Source organism: Oncorhynchus masou, chromosome 10 (genome assembly GCF_036934945.1).
Source record: "Oncorhynchus masou masou isolate Uvic2021 chromosome 10, UVic_Omas_1.1, whole genome shotgun sequence".
Classification (NCBI taxonomy): domain Eukaryota; kingdom Metazoa; phylum Chordata; class Actinopteri; order Salmoniformes; family Salmonidae; genus Oncorhynchus; species Oncorhynchus masou.
The window spans coordinates 22919095-22939461 of NC_088221.1; the positions used below are offsets into that span (position 1 = coordinate 22919095).

Consider the following 20367-nt stretch of genomic DNA (forward strand, 5'->3'; position numbering starts at 1 on the left):
TTTACTTAATTTGCATGGCAAAGAGGGACTTGGCAATTAATTGCAATTCATCTGATCACTCTTCATAATATTCTGGAACATGCAAATTGCCATCATACAAACTGAGGCAGCAGACTCTGTGAAAATTAATATTTGTGTCATTCTCAAAACTTTTAGCCATGACTAGTTAATGTCAACTCTCCCAGCTCTTACTGACACCTACTCATGAGCCCCCTCTCTTTCAATTTACTGTAACCAGCATCCTCATCCACTGAGCTCCGACCGATTCCGGACGTCCATGGACATTGAAAGTAGAGGTCGACCAATTAATCGGGGTGGCCGATTAATTAGGGCTGATTTCAAGTTTTCATAACAATCGGAAATCGGTAATTTTTGGCGCCGATTCTTTTATTTATATATCTTTATTTTTTTACACCTTTATTTAATCTTTATTTAACTAGGCAAGTCAGTTAAGAACACATTCTTATTTTCAATGTCGGCCTAGGAACGGTGGGTTAACTGCCTTGTTCAGGGGCAGAACGACAGATTTTTACCTTGTCAGCTCAGGGATTCAATCTTACAACCTTACGGGTTAACTAGTCCAACGCTCTAACCACCTGCCTCACGAGGTGCCTGCCTGTTACGCGAATGCAGTAAGAAGTCAAGGTAAGTTGCTAGCTAGCATTAAACTTAATCAATCATAATCACTAGTTATAACTACACATGGTTGATGATGTCACTAGTTTATCTAGCATGTCCTGCGTTGCATATAATCGATGCGGTGCGCATTTGCGAAAAAGGACTGTCGTTGCTCCAACGTGTACCTAACCATAAACATCAATGCCTTTCTTAAAATCAATACACAGAATTATATATTTTTAAACCTGCATATTTAGCGAAAAGAAATCCAGGTTAGCAGGCAATGTTAAACAGGTATAATTGTGTCACTTATCTTGCGTTCATTGCACGCAGAGTCAGGGTATATGCAACGGTTTGGGTCACCTGGCTCATTGCAAACTAATGTGCCAGAATTTTACATAATTATGACATAACATTGAAGGTTGTGCAATACTTAGACTGATGGATGCCACCCGTTAGATAAAATACGGTATTTCACTGAAATAATAAATGTTTTGTTTTCGAGATGATAGTTTCTGGATTCGACCATTTTAATGACCTAAGGCTCATATTTCTCTGTGTTATTATGATATAATTAAGTCTATGATTTGATATAGCAGTCTGACTGAGCGATGGTGGGCACCAGCAGGCTCATAAGCATTAATTCAAACAGCACTTTCGTGCGTTTTGCCAGCAGCTCTACTGTTTATGAATTCAAGCCTATCAACTCCCGAGATTAGGCTGGTGTAACCGATGTGAAATGACTAGCTAGTTAGTGGGGTGCACCCTTATAGCTTTTCAAACGTCACTCACTCTGAGACTTGGAGTAGTTGTTCCCCTTGCTCTGCATGGGTAACACTGCTTCGAGAGTGGCTGTTGTCGACGTGTTCCTGGTTGAGCCCAGGTAGGATCGAGGAGAGGGACGGAAGCTAAACTGTTACACTGGCAATACTAAAGTGCCTATAAGAACATCCTATAGTCAAAGGTATATGAAATACAAATGGTATAGAGAGAAATAGTCCTATAATTCCTATAATAACTACAACCTAAAACTTCTTACCTGGAAATATTGAAGACTCATGTTAAAAGGAACCACCAGCTTTCATATGTTCTCATGTTCTGAGCAAGGAACTTAAACTTTAGCTTTCTTACATGGCGTATATTGCACTTTTACTTTATTTTCCAACACTTTATTTTTGCATTCTTTAAACCAAATTGAACATGTTTCATTATTTATTTGAGGCTAAATTGATTTTATTGATGTATTATATTAAGTTAAAATAAGTGTTCATTCAGTATTGTTGTAAAATGTATTACAAAGACATTTTACAAATCGTCCGATTAATCGGTAGCGGCTTTTTATGTCCTCCAATAATCGGTATCGGTATCGGCGTTGAAAAATCATAATCGGTCGACCTCTAATTGAAATTAGTTGCAAAATGACTAGGAAATATAGTCAAGACTTTGACAAGGTTATAAATAATGTAAAATAATCCTCCATTTGCAGCAATTACAGCCTTGCAGACCTTTGGCATTCTAGTTGTCAATTTTTTTAGGTAATCTGAAGAGATTTCACCCCATGCTTCCTGAAGCACCTCCCACAAGTTGCATTGGCTTGATGGGCACTTCTTACACACCATACGGTCAAGCTGCTCCCACAACAGCTCAATAGGGTTGCGATCCGGTGACTGTGCTGGCTACTCCATTACAGACAGAATACCAGCTGACTGCTTCTTCCCTAAATAGTTCTGATGTAGTTTGGAGCTGTGCTTTGGGTCATTTTCCTGTTGTAGGAGGAAATTGTCTCCAATTAAGCGCCGTCCACAGGGCATGGTGTTGCAAAATGGAGTGATAGCCTTCCTTCTTCAAGATCCCTTCTACCCTGTACAAATCTCAAAATGTACCACCACCAAAGCACAACAATGTCTACACTGTATTTCTGATCAATGATGTCATTTTAAAATGGACCCCAAAAAACTGGACATTTCTAAGTGACCCCAAACTTTTGAACGGTAGTCTAGAATAGGTTCGCGACTTGGTCCAGTCCAGTCCGTCTGTGGACGTTAGCATCAAGGCCGGGGTGGACTGACCAAATTTCAACTACTTTCAAGTATGTTTTCATGGAAAACAAGGACATTTCTAAGTAACTCCAAACTGTTAAACGGTAGTGTACGTTTCACAAGTTTGGATAGTACAGTCAATACAATACTGTGGTACAGTAAAGTATTGTACTGTACTGCACTCTACTGTGCTCTGCCCTGTGATGTCCAAACGTGTAAAACATGAGACATTCATATCCATAATTATGCATTTATGTGTAGTACAGATCAGGGAACCATTATGTAATTTTGTTACCAGGTGTAAATCCACTTTAATTACTTTAGTTCAGTAACCAGTGGAGGCGAGGAGTGCAGAAGCTGTGTAGAGGCTTGGTTGGGTTTAGTGTGACATTTAGTCACTTTACAGCCCCAGGTGCCAGGCTGTGGTCAGGCGTTAGCGGCAGCTAGTGATGAAAGGGAAATTTCAGCTCTGTGTTAGCGCCAATGCTAACCTGGCAGAGGGCTAAAGGCAATCTATTCCTGTCTCTGCTCCCTCTCCCAGGGGCTGAGCCCCTGTGAAGAGAGGGGGTGGTGTAAAACCTAGCTGCCAGTCTTTAGGGGCAGAGTGTATGTGAGGGGGCAGTGTGGGATTAAGTGTTTTATTCATCTTGACTTTACAGTTAAAACAAAGGACTTGATGTTTGCCTCTTTGCAGTTCTGTCCATCAAAGTCATGCCTGGTGTTTATAGCAGTTCTACATTGATATTGATGTTATGTGCTGTTTCCATCAGTGAGTCTTGTCTCTCATTCCTTCACCTCCTGTAATAGAAATGGACCTCATTTGATGTAGAAAGAATATCAGGTCCTGTACTACCTTAAACTATACTCGCTCTTTGTAAGGCTCAACACTTTCTCTCTCCTCTGTAACTCTCTGGTGGACCCGTGCTGTGTTGCCATGACGATTAAATGACATATCAGTGGCGGCAGCATGAGTGTGACTGCAGAGAGATCGGACTGCGTGGTGGTATAGCTGCTCAGACAGACAGACATGTCTGAGCGGTGCTGCTCGTCTCTCCCAGTTTTCTATAGAAGACTTTGACCAACTGAGCGTTCCATTTGTCTTTGAGCATTTCATTTTTTGAGCATTCCATTTGCTGTTCTCTGTTTGTTTGTTTCATTCAGTGTCTGATATTCTACATCCTGATTGCATATTTGTGTGCGTATAAACATATATGTGTGTGCCTGCGTGGTTGTGCGTTTGCGTTTGCCGTGTGTTTGTGTGCGCAATAACACTGGTCTGTAATAAAAGTCCTTAGTTAAGGTGAGGCTCAGAACAGAGTGGTGGATATTTAATCTGGATGTTAATGGGGGATACCTGCTCAACAATTTCTGCAGGGCAGCACTGGGATAGCGGAGGACTACTGATACATTAAAGGGAATACTTCAGAGGAGCTCGGCGATACCATTTGTATGTCTCTCTGTCCAGTATGAAGGAAGTTAGAGGTAGTTTCGTGAGCCAATGTTTCTAGCAGACACCCATAGACTTCCAGTCATTGTGCTAATGCTAGTTATCAATTGTGCTAGCGTTAGTTAGCTGCTTCCTTCAAACTGCATTCAGAGACACGAAGATGGATTCCACGAGTTCATCTGACTCTGGGGAAGAAGATTAAGGGCCTTTTATTACACACTATAACATCTTTAGTGTCTGGAAGCCCTGCTGGGGGCAATGTAGCATGACATAGAGGAGGTTCCTGTTGACACTGATCTAAGGTCAGTTTAGTGTTTTAATGATTAAGGTTAGGAGGATTTGAGGAAGGGGAAGCTGATCCTACAGTAGATCTGATCCTAGGAGGGGAGCTGTGGGTCGGGGTCTTATTTGATCTCTTATGGATGATCCCATCCGTGTCACGTCAGATTATGATGACATGACTTGTGGTGGGATATAGCAATGATGTAACACCATCTTTATATAGAGACGGACCTCTTTAGTTTGATTAATAATACACGTCAGAACAATATGGCCGACCGGCCAACACACTCTCTCTGTCCGTAGGTCTCTTCTCATCAGCATAGAAAGTTGTCGAACGTGGCTGTTTGACACGGATCAGAACGGATTACTGATCAGACTGTAAAGCTATTATTTTCTCCCTCTCTTCCTCTCCCACAGTCACATTTGCAGAATGTGACAGGAAGGAGATGGAGAGGAGAAATGGAAGAGGAGGGGAAGGGACAGGAATGGAGGAGAGGAAATGGAGGATAATATTATTGTATGGACGCTGGATCTGAAGTTAAATACGGCACACACTGCACTGCACTAGTCCTTCATACACCGAGGTGGTGTTACAGCCAACCTCTATATTATTCAACTCACACACACACACCCACTGGGGAGTTATAGCCAGCATGTGGTTTTGAAGTCATTTTCTAATATCCCACCACATGTTGCCTTACTCGTGATACACACACACACACACACACACACACACACACACACACACACACACACAGTCTCCTGAAGTCCCCACAAGAATAGTAAATAGACATCAACTGGTGTCATTTTGTTGGTCCCTACGAGGTCAAATGCTATTTCTAGGGGGTTTAGGGTCAAGGTTAGAGTTAGGGTTAGGAGCTAAGGTTAGGTTTAGGGGTTAAGGACTGAATTGTGTGTCCCCACAAGGTTAGTTGTACAAGTGTGTGTGTGTGTGTGTGTGTGTCTGTCTCATGTGACAGCCTGTTGTGGGTCACAGATCATCCAGTCATCATTAGGCAGCTATTACTGTAACTGTTTTTACTGCCCCCCTACCCCCTCTTTTTTTCACTGGCTCCTTCTCTCTTTCCATTACTTATCACACATATCACATATCCCCTTCTCTTTCCCAATTACCCTAATTCGTCTATATACTACACACAGATCTCTACTCCTCTGTTCTTCTCTCCTTTTACTCCTCTCCTCAACTCTAACCTGTCTTGCATTTGTTTCCCCTGTCTTCTTGCTCTCGCACTATCTTTCTTTTTCTCTCACTTTCGCGCTCTCTCTCTCTTTCCCTATTTTGCGCTCTCTCTCTTTTGCGCTCTCTCTCTCTTTTGCGCTCTCTCTTTTGCACTCTCTCTTGCGCTCTCTCTTTTCCGCTCTCTCTCTCTCTTTTGCTCTCTCTCTTTTGCACTCTCTCTTTTGCGCTCTCTCTCTCTCTTTTGCGCTCTCTCTTTTGCGCTCTCTTTTGCGCTCTCTCTCTCTTTTGCGCTCTCTCTCTCTTGCGCTCTCTCTCTCTTGCGCTCTCTCTCTCTTGCGCTCTCTCTCTTTTGCGCTCTCTCTCTCTCTCTTTTGCGCTCTCTCTCTCTCTCTTTTGCGCTCTCTCTCTCTCTTTTGCGCTCTCTCTCTTGCGCACTCACTCTCTGTCTCTCTCTTTTGCACACTCTCTCTTGCTCTCTTGCCTCTCCTTCTCTGGGTCATGCCTCTCTTCAAATCAACTTTTATTTGTCACATACACATGGTTAGCAGATGTTAATGCGAGTGTAGCGAAATGCTTGTGCTTCTAGTTCCGACAATGCAGTAATAACCAACAAGTAATCTAACTAACAATTCCAAAACTACTGTCTTATACACACAAGTGTAAGGGGATAAAGAATATGTACATAAAGATATGAATGAGTGATGGTTCAGAGCAGCATAGGCAAGATACAGTATATACATATGAGATGAGTATGTAAACAAAGTGGCATAGTTAAAGTGGCTAGTGATGCATGTATTACATAAGGATGCAGTAGATGATAGAGTACAGTATATACGTATACATATGAGATGATTAATGTAGGATATGTAAACATTATATTAGGTAGCATTGTTTAAAGTGGCTAGTGATATATTTTACATCCTTTCCCATCAATTCCCATTATTGAAGTGGCTGGAGTTGAGTCAGTGTGTTGGCAGCAGCCACTCAATGTTAGTGGTTGCTGTTTAACAGTCTGATGGCCTTGAGATAGAAGCTGTTTTTCAGTCTCTCGGTCCCAGCTTTGATGCACCTGTACTGACCTCGCCTTCTGGATGATAGCTGGGTGAACAGGCAGTGGCTCGGGTGGGTGTTGTCCTTGATGATCTTTATGGCCTTCCTGTAACATCGGGTGGAGTAGGTGTCCTGGAGGGCAGGTAGTTTGCCCCCGGTGATACGTTGTGCAGACCTCACTACCCTCTGGAGAGCCTTACGGTTGTGGGCGGAGCAGTTGCCGTACCAGGCGGTGATACAGCCCGCCAGGATGCTCTCGATTGTGCATCTGTAGAAGTTTGTGAGTGCTTTAGGTGACAAGCCGAATTTCTTCAGCCTCCTGAAGTTGAAGAGGCGCTGCTGCTCCTTCTTCACGATGCTGTCTGTGTGAGTGGACCAATTCAGTTTGTCTGTGATGTGTATGCCGAGGAACTTAAAACTTACTACCCTCTCCACTACTGTTCCATCGATGTGGATAGGGGGGTGTTCCCTCTGCTGTTTCCTGAAGTCCACAATCATCTCCTTCGTTTTGTTGACGTTGAGTGTGAGGTTATTTTCCTGACACCACACTCCGAGGGCCCTCACCTCCTCCCTGTAGGCCGTCTCGTCGTTGTTGGTAATCAAGCCTACCACTGTTGTGTCGTCCGCAAACTTGATGGTTGAGTTGGAGGCGTGCGTTGCCGCGCAGTCGTGGGTGAACAGGGAGTACAGGAGAGGGCTCAGAATGCACCCTTGTGGGGCCCCAGTGTTGAGGATCAGCGGGGTGGAGATGTTGTTGCCTACCCTCACCACCTGGGGGTGGCCCGTCAGGAAGTCCAGTACCCAGTTGCACAGGGCGGGGTCGAGACCCAGGGTCTCGAGCTTTATGAAGAGCTTGGAGGGTACTATGGTGTTAAATGCCGAGCTGTAGTCGATGAACAGCTTTCTCACATAGGTATTCCTCTTGTCCAGATGGGTTAGGGCAGTGTCGTTGAGATTGCGTCGTCTGTGGACCTATTTGGGCGGTAAGCAAATTGGAGTGGGTCTAGGGTGTCAGGTAGGGTGGAGGTGATATGGTCCTTGACTAGTCTCTCAAAGCAAGGACCATATCACCTCCACCCTACCTGACACCCTAGACCCACTCCAATTTACTTACCGCCCAAATAGGTGCTTTGGAGCGGCCGTCTGCTGACACTCTGTGTTGGCTAAGTGTCTATTTATAACCAGCTGCCAAATGCCTGGTCTGGGCAGTGGGCTGGGCAGTGGGCTGGGCAGTGGGCTGGGCAGTGGTCTGGGCAGTGGTCTGGGCATCATGTAATGGACTCTACCACTGGGAGACACACAGCTCAGAGGCAGCGATGGTATCAAAAGTTTAAAACATATCAACCTATTATGGTCTCTTTCATAGATCAGACCATAGAATTAGAATTTTATTGTTGAATGTAATCTATGGCAGAGAAATGTGAGTTCTCACTGTGCTATCTTTTGGTCGATCAGATCAGCTGGTTTATATTCGTCATTACAGTCAAGATGTTGTGAGAATCAGTGAGCATATGGATGATGTAATTGGTTCCAGATAACTAAAGTCACTGAGGTGCTTGTTCTAGTATTTGTTATTGGATAGTTGAAGTGTTATTGGGCTCCCGAGTAGTGTAGCGAGTGTTTCAGAGCCACCCAGTGTGCAGGGCTCTGCCTAACCAGTGAGGAAGCTCCCTGTGTGGGAGAGATCAGAGTATGGGCTGCTGCACAATGGGCACTACACCAAGACACAATCGGTCTCTCTCAATTCAATTTAAGGGCTTTATTGGCATGGAAAACATATGTTTACATTGCCAAAGCAAGTGAAATATATAATAAACTAAATTGAAATAAACTTAAATTTAACAGTAAATATTAGACTCACAAAAGTTCCAAAAGAATAAAGACATTTCAAATGTCATTATGTCTATATACAGTGTTGTAGTGATGTGCACATAGTTAAAGTACCAAGGAAAAATAAAAAAAACATAAATATGGGTTGTATTTACAATGGTGTTTGTTCTTTACTGGTTACCCTTTTCTTGGGGCAACAGGTCACACATCTTGCTGCTGTGATGGCGCACATTGGTATTTCACCCAGTAGATATGGGAGTTTATCAAAATCGGGTTTGTTTTTGAATTCTTTGGATCTGTGTAATCTGAGGGAAATATGTGTCTCTAATATGGTCATATATTGGGCAGGAGGTTAGGAAGTGCAGCTCAGTTTCCACCTCATTTTGTGGGCAGTGTGGATATAGCCTGTCTTATTTTGAGAGGCCGCCGTAGGCAGACATGGCTTTCTCAGCAACAAGGCTATGCTCACTGAGTCTGTACATAGTCAAAGATTTCCTTCATTTTGGGTCAGTCACAGTGGACAGGTATTCTGCCACTGTGTAGTCTCTGTTTAGAGCCAAATCGCATTCTACTTTGCTCTGTATTTTTGCTAATTCTTTCCAATGTGGCAAGTAATTATCTTTTTGTTTTCTCATGGTTTGGTTTGGTCTAATTGTGTTGATGTCCTGGGGCTCTGTGGGGTCTGTTTGTGTTTGTGAACAGGACCAGTTTGCTGAGGGAACTCTTCTCCAGGTTAATTTCTCTGTAGGTGATTGCTTTGTTATGGAAGGTTTGGGAATTGCTATCTTTTAGGTGATTGTAGAATTTAACAGCTCTTTTCTGGATTTGGATAATTAGTGGGTATCGGCCTAATTCTGCTGTGCATGCATTATTTGGTGTTTTATGTTGTACACAGAGGATATTTTAGCAGAAATCTTCATGCAGTCTCAATTTGATGTTTATCCCATTTTGTGAATTATTGGTTGGTGAGGGGACCCCAGACCTCACAGCCATAAAGGGCAATGGGTTCTATAACTGATTCAAGTATTTTTAGCCAGATCCTAATTGATATTTCAAATGTTATGTTCCTTTTGATGGCATAGAAGGCCCTCCTTGCCTTGTCTCTCAGATCGTTCACAGCTTTGTGGAAGTTACTTGTGGCGCTGATGTTTAGGCAGGGGTATGTATAGTTTTTGTGTGCTCTAGGGAATTTGTATTCGTGGTCCTGGCAACTGGGTCTTTTTTGGAACACCATTATTTTTGTCTTACTGAGATTTACTGTCAGGGCCCAGGTCTGAGAATCTGTGCAGAAGATCTTGGTGCTGCTGTAGGCCCTCCTTGGTTGGTGACAGAAGCACCAGGTCATCAGCCAACTGTAGATATTTGTCTGCTGCAGACTGTTCTACTGCCTTCACTGATTTGTTGATATATGTTGAAGAGGGTGGGGCTTAAGCTGCATCCCTGTTTCAACCCCCGGCCCTGTGGAACATTTTTTTCCCCAATTTTAATCACACACTTGTTGTTTGTGTACGTGGATTTTATAATGTAATATGTTTTTCCCCCAACACTACTTTTCATCCATTTGTATAGCAGACCCTCATGCCAAAGTAAGTCAAAGCTTTTTTGAAATCAACAAAGCATGAGAAGACTTTGGTTTTGTTTGTCAATTAGGGTGGGTAGGGTGAATACGTGGTCTATCATACGGTAATTTGGTAAAAAGCCAATTTTTGTGATTTGCTTAGTACATTGTTTTCACTGAGAGAATGTACGAGTCTGCTGTTAATGATAATGCAGAAGATTTTCCCAAGGTTGCTGTTGATGCATATCCCCAGGTAGTTGTTGGGATCAATGTTGTCTCCACTATTGTGGACTGGGGTGATCAGTCTTGGTTCCAAATATTGGGGGAAATGCCAGAGCTGAGGATGATGTTTAAGTATAGCAAATTGTAATTTGTGGTCTGTATATTTTTAGCATTTCATTTTGGATACCATCATCCCACAGGACTTTTTGGGTTGGAAGGTTGCTATTTTGTCCTGTAGTTCATTAAATGTAATTAGAGAATCCAGTGGGTTCTGGTAGTTTTTAATAGTTGATTCTAACATTTGTATTTGATCATGTATATGTTTTTACTGTTTGTTCTTTGTTAATAGAGCCAAAAAGATTGGAGAAGTGGTTTATCCATACATCTCCATTTTGGATAGATAACTCTTCGTGTTGTTGTTTGTTTTGTCTTTTCCAATTTTCCCAGAAGTGGTTAGAGTCTATGGATTCTTCAATTACATTGAGCTGATTTCTGACGTGCTGTTCCTTCTTTTTCCGTAGTGTATTTCTGTATTGTTTTAGTAATTCACCGTAGTGAAGGCGTAGATTCGAGTTTTCTGGGTATCTATGTTTTTGGTTGGATAGATTTCTCAATTTCTTTCTTTAGGTTTTTGTGTTCTTCGGCAGGGTAGCCTAGTGGTTAGAGCGTTGGACTAGTAACTGGAAGGTTGCAAGATCAAATCCCCGAGCTGACAAGGTACAAATCTGTCGTTCTGCCCCTGAACAGGCAGTTAACCCACTGTTCCTAGGCCGTCATTGAAAATAAGAATTTGTTCTTAATTGACTTGCCTCGTTAAATAAAGGTAAAAAATAAAAACATTTGTCATTTTTGTTAATTTTATTAGGTTGTCTGCTTGTAATTTTTAGACTTGATAGGGAAGCTGAGAGGTAAAATATACTGTTTAGGTTTTCTACTGCCAAGTTTACACCTTCACTATTACAGTGAAACCTTTTGTTCAGGAAATTGTCAAGAAGGTATTTAATTTGTTGTCTAATTGTTTCTTCGTAGATTTCCACACTATTTTCCATCTATAGCATTTCTTAATATTATTCAGTTCCTTTGGCTTTGATGCCTCATTCTTGAGCGTAACTCTGTGCAAGTAGAGTGTGATTTTGCTGTGATCTGATAAGGGTGTCAGTGGACTGACTGTGAACACTCTGAGAGACTCTGGGTTGAGGTCAGTGATAAAGTAGTCTACAGTACTACTGCCAAGAGATGAGCTATAGGTGTACCTACCAAAGGAGTCCCCTCAAAGCCTACCATTGACTATGTACATACCCGGCGTCCGACAGAGCTGCAGGATTTGTGACCCGTTTTTGTTGGTTATGTTGTGGTAGTTGTGTCTAGGGGGGCATATGTGGGAGGGAATGCTGTCACCTCCAGGTAGGTGTTTGTCCCTCTGTGTGCTGAGGGTGTCAGGTTCTGGCATTTAGGTACATGTCCCTGAGTCTGGAAATTGTTGATCTCCCCCTCAAGGATGTAGAAGCTGGGATTCTATTAGGGGGATATAAACTCAGAAAAAAAAGAAATGTCCCTTTTACAGGACCCTGTCAAAGATCATTTGTAAAAATCCAAATAACTTCACAGATCTTCATTGTAAAGAGTTTAAACACTGTTTCCCATGCTTGTTCAATGAACCATAAACAATTAATGAACATGCACCTGTGGAAAGGTCGTTAAGACACTAACAGCTTACAGACGGTAGGCAATTAAGGTCACAGTTAGGAAAACTTAGGACACTAAAGGGACCTTTCTACCGACTCTGAGAAACACCAAAAGAAAGATGCCCAGGGTCCCTGCTCATCTATGTGAATGTGCCTTAGGCATGCTGCAAGGAGGCATGAGGACTGCAGATGTGGCCAGAGCGATAAATTGCATTGTCTGTACTGTGAGACGCCTAAGACAGCACTACAGGGAGACAGGACGGACAGCTGATCGTCCTCGCAGTGGCAGACCACGTGTAACACCTGCACAGGATCTGTAAATCCGAACATCGCACCTGCGGGACAGGTACAGGATGACAACAACAACTGCCCGAGTTACACCAGGAACGCACAATCCCTCCATCAATGCTCAGACTGTCCGCAATAGACTGAGAGAGGCTGGACTGAGGGCTTGTAGGCCTGTTTTAAGGCAGGTCCTCACCAGACATCACCGGCAACAATGTCACCTATGGGCACAAACCCACCGTTAATGGACCAGACAGGACTGGCAAAAGTGCTCTACACTGACGAGTCGCGGTTTTGTCTCACCAGGGGTGATGATCAGATTCGAGTTTATTGTCGAAGGAATGAGCATTACACCGAAGCCTGTACTCTGGAGTGGGATCGATTTGGAGGTGGAGGGTCTGTCATGTTCTGGGGAGGTGTGTCACAGCATCATCGGACTGAGCTTGTTGTCATTGCAGGCAATCTCTACGCTGTGCGTTAACAGGGAAGACATCCTCCTCCCTCATGTGGTACCCTTCCTGCAGGCTCATCCTGACATGACCCTCCAGCATGACAATGCCACCAGCCATACTGCTCGTTCTGTGCGTGATTTCCTGCAAGACGGGAATGTCAGTGTTCTGCTATGGCCAGCAAAGAGCCCAGATCTCAGTCCCATTGAACCTGTCTGGGACCTGTTGGATCAGAGGGTGAGGGCTAGGGCCATTCCCCCCTGAAATGTCTGGGAACTTGCAGGTGCCTTGGTTGAAGAGTGGGGTAACATCTCACAGCAAGATCTGGCAAATCTGGTGCAGTCAATGAGGAAGAGATGCACTGCAGTACTTAATGCAGCTGGTGGCCACACCAGATACTGACTGTTACATTTGATTTTGACCCCCCCACTCTGGCCACTCTTTCCTTATCGGCAATCAGGTAATTTGTGCCTGTGTGAATTAATATGTGACTGGAGTACCCTAGTCTGTCCTCTGACAACAGCTCCAGGGCATGCCTAGTGTTTGTGCACCAGAGTTTGGCCACTTAGTGTTTGGGCAAAAAGTTTATCCTTTTGAATGAATGTGCCATTTGAGTCAATGAGGAGCACAATCTCTGGCTCGGTGGATGGGGGGGGGGGATTGTTGCCAGGAGGGCTATTGGGGGAGCTGACTGGGGGCTGTTGGGGGTCTGTTGGGTTGGTGGGTCCTGTGTTGTCTGTCCAGTTGAGGTTGTGGTCTGGGTCTGAGGTGGGCTGTTCTGCTGGCTTGTCTTGGGGAGTGTCATGCTCTCTGTCACATCTCAGCCTTTTCACCTCCTTCAGTGCCATGTGTGCCTCTTTAAGCTCTCTCAGACTGCCGTCCTTCTCCACCTTCTACCCTCCGGGTCTTGTTGGGGGGTGGAGGGGTGTTGTACTGGTCCATTTCGTGGTTTTGTTCTGTCTGGATTGTGTGGACTAGCTCTCTGAGCTCCACCATGTCTCTCTCCACCTCTGTGAATTTGTCCCTCTCAGTGATGGAAGTGCAGTGGCGTTGTAGGACCTTGTGTTCAGTGATTGGGGGGGGAGGGGAGACTATCTTCGTCTGCAGGACAGTTTGAAGAGGTGTGATCAGACTCACTCAGGATGGAGGAGTCGTCACAGAGAGAGATCTTTTCCTGCTGAGCTTTCTCTTTGATCCTGTAAAAGTCCTGCTGGAACTGCACGAGGATGCCCTGCACCATTACTGTCCCAGACTAGTACATGTTGACAGAGGTTGTTTCAATTTCCTTAATCACGGTGTTCATAAATGGACATTTTGGGTATATATGGACCGATTTTAATCGGAAAAAAAGACCCAATTGTGATGTTTATGGGACATATAGGAGTGCCAACAAAGAATCTCGTCAAAGGTAATGAATGTTTTATATTTTATTTCTGCGTTTTGGGTAGCGCCGGCTACGCTAATGTCTTCGTTTACGTCCCCTTTGTGTGTTTCTGGGGGCTGCATGCTATCGGATAATAGCTTCTCATGCTTTCGCCGAAAAGCATTTTACAAATCTGACATGTTGGCTATATTCACAACGAGTGTGGCTTGAATTGAGTACCCTGCATGTGAAATTTAATGTAAGTTTGAGTTTTAACGAGTACAATTAGTTGGCGCTCTGGAATTTCCGCTGATTTGGTTCCTGTACAGGAACCAACTCCTGAAGTTGTTTTAAGGGGGCTGAATAATTTTGCACGCCCAATTTTTCAGTTTTTGATTTGTTAACAAAGTTTGAAATATCCAATAAATGTCGTTCCACTTCATGATTGTGTCCCACTTGTTGTTGATTCTTCACAAAAAAATACAGTTTTACATCTTTATGTTTGAAGCCTGAAATGTGGCAAAAGGTCGCAAGGCACTGTACCTTCTTCCTACAGATAACCATTAACTTCTGGTGTAGACCCTCTAAACCGAAACACTCAATAGGATACCTGATAATGAACCCTGTCCCAAGTTTAGGAGTTAGTATCCATCAGTCCCCCGTTTTTGAACATTTCACTCCATACTGTTCAACATTACATTAAACTTATAAATGGACAAACATGAACAAAATATAAAACATAATTAACATTCACAGTGAGGCTTACAAACTCGGAGAGTCATTGTCTCTGTTCTATGATCACACGAGTCTTTGCATTTCTCAGAACACTGAAAATAACGTGTCCACTGGAGCTGTTGACTTCTTCCTCTTTCTGGTTCCTAAGAGAGTGATAGCACAAGATTGTAAAAGCAACGCCAAACACAAAGCATAACAGTATGACCAATGTGGTAAGCTATGCATCATTATATATGAATGAAAACCTAAAGATTGATAACGTGACAATTCCCACTCTCTACTCACCTGACTATGCCTTCAGGATACTTTTCTGCTGAGTTTGTGCCAAAAATGAAAGCGCTAAAAAGCCTCCTCATGCTTTTGCCCCGTCTTCCCTGCCTGACCACAGGATCCAAGAGGTGTTCCCAAGCCATGTCGTCCTCACTTTGCTCCCCATCTCCTTCTTTGCCACTTGATAGGCAGGCCACCTGATAGGCAGGCCACCTGATAGGCAGGCCACCTGATAGGCAGGCCACCTGATAGGCAAGTACGTATCCCTAATCTACGCTACATCCTCTTGAGGTAACTCAGCACTGTTTATGCTTTCACATCGATACCTCCAGAATGTTGTCCAGAGTACAATTACCCCCAACATCTATCCTTTCATATGATGCATTAACCAATAAAGCCCAACCTAACTTTGATGTTTAAAGGGTCTCCCAAACCCAACCCATCTGCATGTCTACAGTGGAATCTAGCGTCGCTCTCTCTCGCTCTGCTTCCTCTGTCATGGCGTCTTCAAGCTCACCCATTATACACCTGGATCTCACTTCACGTGAGAACTATGCACCCACCGAGGAGAGACATGACAATCTTTACCGCTGCAGGTGCTGTAAGCAGTACTCTGTGTGGAGCAGACCAACATTGTCTCAACACCCCAGCCTGGTGTATCTTGATGTACACTCAATCTCCAGAATTCAGCCCACGCCCTCGGTTATCTCCTGCTCCTCATGTGCCGCTTCCACCTGGGAATATACACATTGCAACGTATGAGTCATTTCCTGACAACAGACTCTCCCCTTAGCCCAGATCACGAATCAGTGATGTGAATAACAGTCCCCGGTATTCCCATCGTTCTCCCAGTTACCAAGCCATGTGGCAGGAGTCCTCATAAAATATGCCAACAATGCTACTAAAGTAATCCCTGCTACTACTAACAAGACTATAGCCTCCTCCAATTACTGTCCCTACAGCGACTGCCGTGAGAATAACTACTGCATGTAATCTGTCAAGTGTTTTCCGGCTGTTAGACATTGGGAAAGAGGTGAATGAGTTTGAAGAATATCCAAGTCACAAGTTTCTTGAAAGTTCACCATAGTGTCTGAAATGCCAACACAATCTCTGCTACTCTCACCACGATCTGGGTACTCTCACCGCATTCAATTTAACTTCATAATAGTCCCTATATTGTGCAGTTAGCTGTCCTCCCTCTCCTACAAGCCATCTCCTGTAACAATATACCTAGTCTCAAAAAACCAAAATCAAAAAAAAAAAATCCAATTTTTTTATTTGTCACATACACATGGTTAGCAGATGTTAATGCGAGTGTAGCGAAATGCTTGTGCTTCCAGTTCCGACAATGCAGTAATAACCAACAAGTAATCTAACTAACAATTCCAAAACTAATATCTTATACACAGTGTAAGGGGATGAAGAACATGTACATAAAGATATGAATGAGTGATGGTGCAGAGCAGCATAGGCAAGATACAGTAGATGGTATCGAGTACAGTATATACATATGAGATGAGTATGTAAACAAAGTGGCATAGTGATACATGTATTACATAAGGATGCAGTCGATGATATAGAGTACAGTATATACGTATGCATATGAGATTAATAATGTAGGGTATGTAAACATTATATTAGGTAGCATTGTTTAAAGTGGCTAGTGATATATTTTACATCCTTTCCTATCAATTCCCATTATTGAAGTGGCTGGAGTTGAGTCAGTGTGTTGGCAGCAGCCACTCAATGTTAGTGGTGGCTGTTTAACAGTCTGATGGCCTTGAGATAGAAGCTGTTTTTCAATCTCTCGGTCGCAGCTTTGATGCACCTGTACTGACCTCGCCTTCTGGATGATAGCGGGGTGAACAGGCAGTGGCTCGGGTGGGTGTTGTCCTTAATGATCTTTATGGCCTTCCTGTAACATCGGGTGGTGTAGGTGTCCTGGAGGGCAGGTAGTTTGCCCCCGGTGATACGTTGTGCAGACCTCACTACCCTCTGGAGAGCCTTACGGTTGTGGGCGGAGCATTTGCCGTACCAGGCGGTGATACAGACCTCCAGGATGCTCTCGATTGTGCATCTGTAGAAGTTTGTGAGTGTTTTTGGTGACAAGCCGAATTTCTTCAGCCTCCTGAGGTTGAAGAGGCGCTGCTGCGCCTTCTTCACGATGCTGTCTGTGTGAGTGGACCAATTTAGTTTGTCTGTGATGTGTATGCCGAGGAACTTTAAAACTTACTACCCTCTCCACTACTGTTCCATCGATGTGGATAGGGGGGTGTTCCCTCTGCTGTTTCCTGAAGTCCACAATCATCTCCTTCGTTTTGTTGACGTTGAGTGTGAGGTTATTTTCCTGACACCACACTCCGAGGGCCCTCACCTCCTCCCTGTAGGCCGTCTCGTCGTTGTTGGTAATCAAGCCTACCACTGTTGTGTCGTCCGCAAACTTGATGATTGAGTTGGAGGCGTGCGTTGCCGCGCAGTCGTGGGTGAACAGGGAGTACAGGAGAGGGCTCAGAACGCACCCTTGTGGGGCCCCAGTGTTGAGGATCAGCGGGGTGGAGATGTTGTTGCCTACCCTCACCACCTGGGGGCGGCCTGTCAGGAAGTCCAGTACCCAACTGCACAGGGCGGGGTCGAGACCCAGGGTCTCGAGCTTGATGACGAGCTTGGAGGGTACTATGGTGTTAAATGCCGAGCTGTAGTCGATGAACAGCATTCTTACATAGGTATTCCTCTTGTCCAGATGGGTTAGGGCAGTGTGCAGTATGGTTGAGATTGCGTCGTCTGTGGACCTATTTGGGCGGTAAGCAAATTGGAGTGGGTCTAGGGTGTCAGGTAGGGTGGAGGTGATATGGTCCTTGACTAGTCTCTCAAAGCACTTCATGATGACGGAAGTGAGTGCTACGGGGCGGTAGTCGTTTAGCTCAGTTACCTTAGCTTTCTTGGGAACAGGAACAATGGTGGCCCTCTTGAAGCATGTGGGAACAGCAGACTGGTATAGGGTTTGATTGAATATGTCCGTAAACACACCAGCCAGCTGGTCTGCGCATGCTCTGAGGGCGCGGCTGGGGATGCCATCTGGGCCTGCAGCCTTGCGAGGGTTAACACGTTTAAATGTTTTACTCACCTCGGCTGCAGTGAAGGAGAGTCAGCATGTTTCCGTTGCAGGCCGTGTCAGTGGCACTGTATTGTCCTCAAAGCGGGCAAAAAAGTTATTTAGTCTGCCTGGGAGCAAGACATCCTGGTCCATGACTGGGCTGGATTTCTTCTTGTAGTCCGTGATTGACTGTTGACCCTGCCACATAGTCTCTGAGAATGAAACCGTTCTATCAACACAACCTTAGTTCATGAGCACCCACAGATCTCCACCCCAGTCACATTGGATCACACTTAACAGCCCTATGCAAACATTGTCTCAAACACAGACCTCGTGTACCTCGCCTCCTGCTACAGATACATTTGCACATATCATTCCATCTAACCCATAGCACACTAGTCACTGCTCCTAACGCACCTCTACATTTATAAACCTACTAAAACATTCTCAAATCAATTAGTCAATATACATCAGTCCCTCCTCTGGAACAATGATCACTTATGTTCCACAAAACCTAAAAACATATTGACTTGAAAAGGAAGGAGAAAAAGTACATGTTTAATGATTTCACACCACCCTTGATGCGACTAACACTGGGGGAAGCAGCGTCCATCCGCTCTGTTCTATACCCATGTGATGCTGGTCTCCCTGCGGTCTCCTCATATTCATCATTGGGTGTTAACGCAAAACACAGACTGAGCCTTGTATGCAATTAATTGTACCATATCATATAAAAATTCTGATGACATGGTAAAATAAAAAAACTTAATGGTTGACCAATCATCCAGTGAGTTCTCTAATAACCTCCCTGTCGGAGGACACTTAAAGATAAGGTTTCTAAAGCCTCCCTAGGCCTAATACATTTGAGCAGTGCCCCCACACCTCACCGTTTGAGAGCAACCTCTCTCTCGCTGTATCCAATTCATAACTAAAACATTTGATAAATTATCCAACCCAAATTTAGAATGACAGTCTTAAGTGCTTTACTTTGAGTCTGACTCGAAGTCAAGTCTCTCATCCTAGCACACCTCATCCCGGTTAGAATGTACATTTATAAATGGGACCTTTTTAGTGCCGGTAATAACTCTTCTCATTAGTGGGCTGGTAATGAAAGATCGGTATCTCAATGCATACTTAGTCTAAATTGTTTGCAGTGTGTAGATCTTATTTCATTCCAATTTATTTTAGCATCTAAGACAAATGTCAACAAGCATAACATACTGTTAAACCCATTTTCAAACTTAGTTCAAACTCCCAAATTTTACTGGCGACCTCTCAGAAGAGTTACCAGATCAGGGAGTTAGTACCCTAACCCGTCGGGGAATCCCAACACTCCAGTAGACCCAATCTGGTGAAATTTGTATCGCAACAAAAACAAAAATGTTATCAGCGAAACACATATCACAATCCATTTGGAGTAACTGTCATCCCGTATTAACATTGTTACGTAAGCCTCGAGGAAGAGGGAACTCAACTCCCCATGTAGTGAAAGAGGTATGGGACTGTAGATGCGAGTAAGGATGAAAGGCAGAGAATATGTTCCGTTTACAGGGAATTTATTCCTTCACACAGTACATTTGGGGAAAAGGGGCTGAAAGGAACCAAAGCAAAGAAAGTCAATGTCAAAGCCCCCTCTCCTACCGTACCTGCCTTCCCACTACTTACCTAACTTTTAGCACCACCTGGCACACTAACCAAGATACAGGGTGGTCCGCCCAGGTCTTACCTAGTGTGCATAGACAGTAAATACTACGGGTTATGTATGCCCGCAGGCCTCTTGTCTAAGCACCCCCTAGGTGTCTTCCCCTTCCCCCTGGGAACAATACAAACTACTTCACAACAAAAACTGAGAAAAAACTAACTCAGGACATTAAAGAAGCTTTCTCTCTCCGAGCAACAAACTAACACAGAACGTAACAATCAGCTCTCTCAGCAACAACTAACATAGTACATATCAAATGTCTTTCTGAGAACCAACCAACACATGATATAACCCTTAGCTCTCTTCTGAGCAGCAGAACACTGGCTTACATAGCTGGAGAAGGAGTCTAATGGGATACAGCTGTATACTGACATGGCGGGGGTCACCTCCAATTAGCAATGTGGCCAACCAATCAGCTGCTTGGAGTGAATTTCAGGAAGCCATTTTCCTGAAACACACACATACAAACAAAACCACAACACAGGAACTGGGGAATGTAACAACATATATTTTTCCTTTTTATATGCAGACTAAACA

At 44.0% G+C, this 20367-nt stretch overlaps 1 protein-coding gene across 8 annotated transcripts in view; it reads left to right on the top strand.

Moving 5' to 3' along the window:
- LOC135547353 (phospholipid-transporting ATPase IH-like) overlaps nucleotides 1–20367 on the top strand; it is a 72156-nt gene that overhangs the window by 13747 nt on the left and 38042 nt on the right. The gene's annotated exons all lie outside the window — the stretch shown is intronic.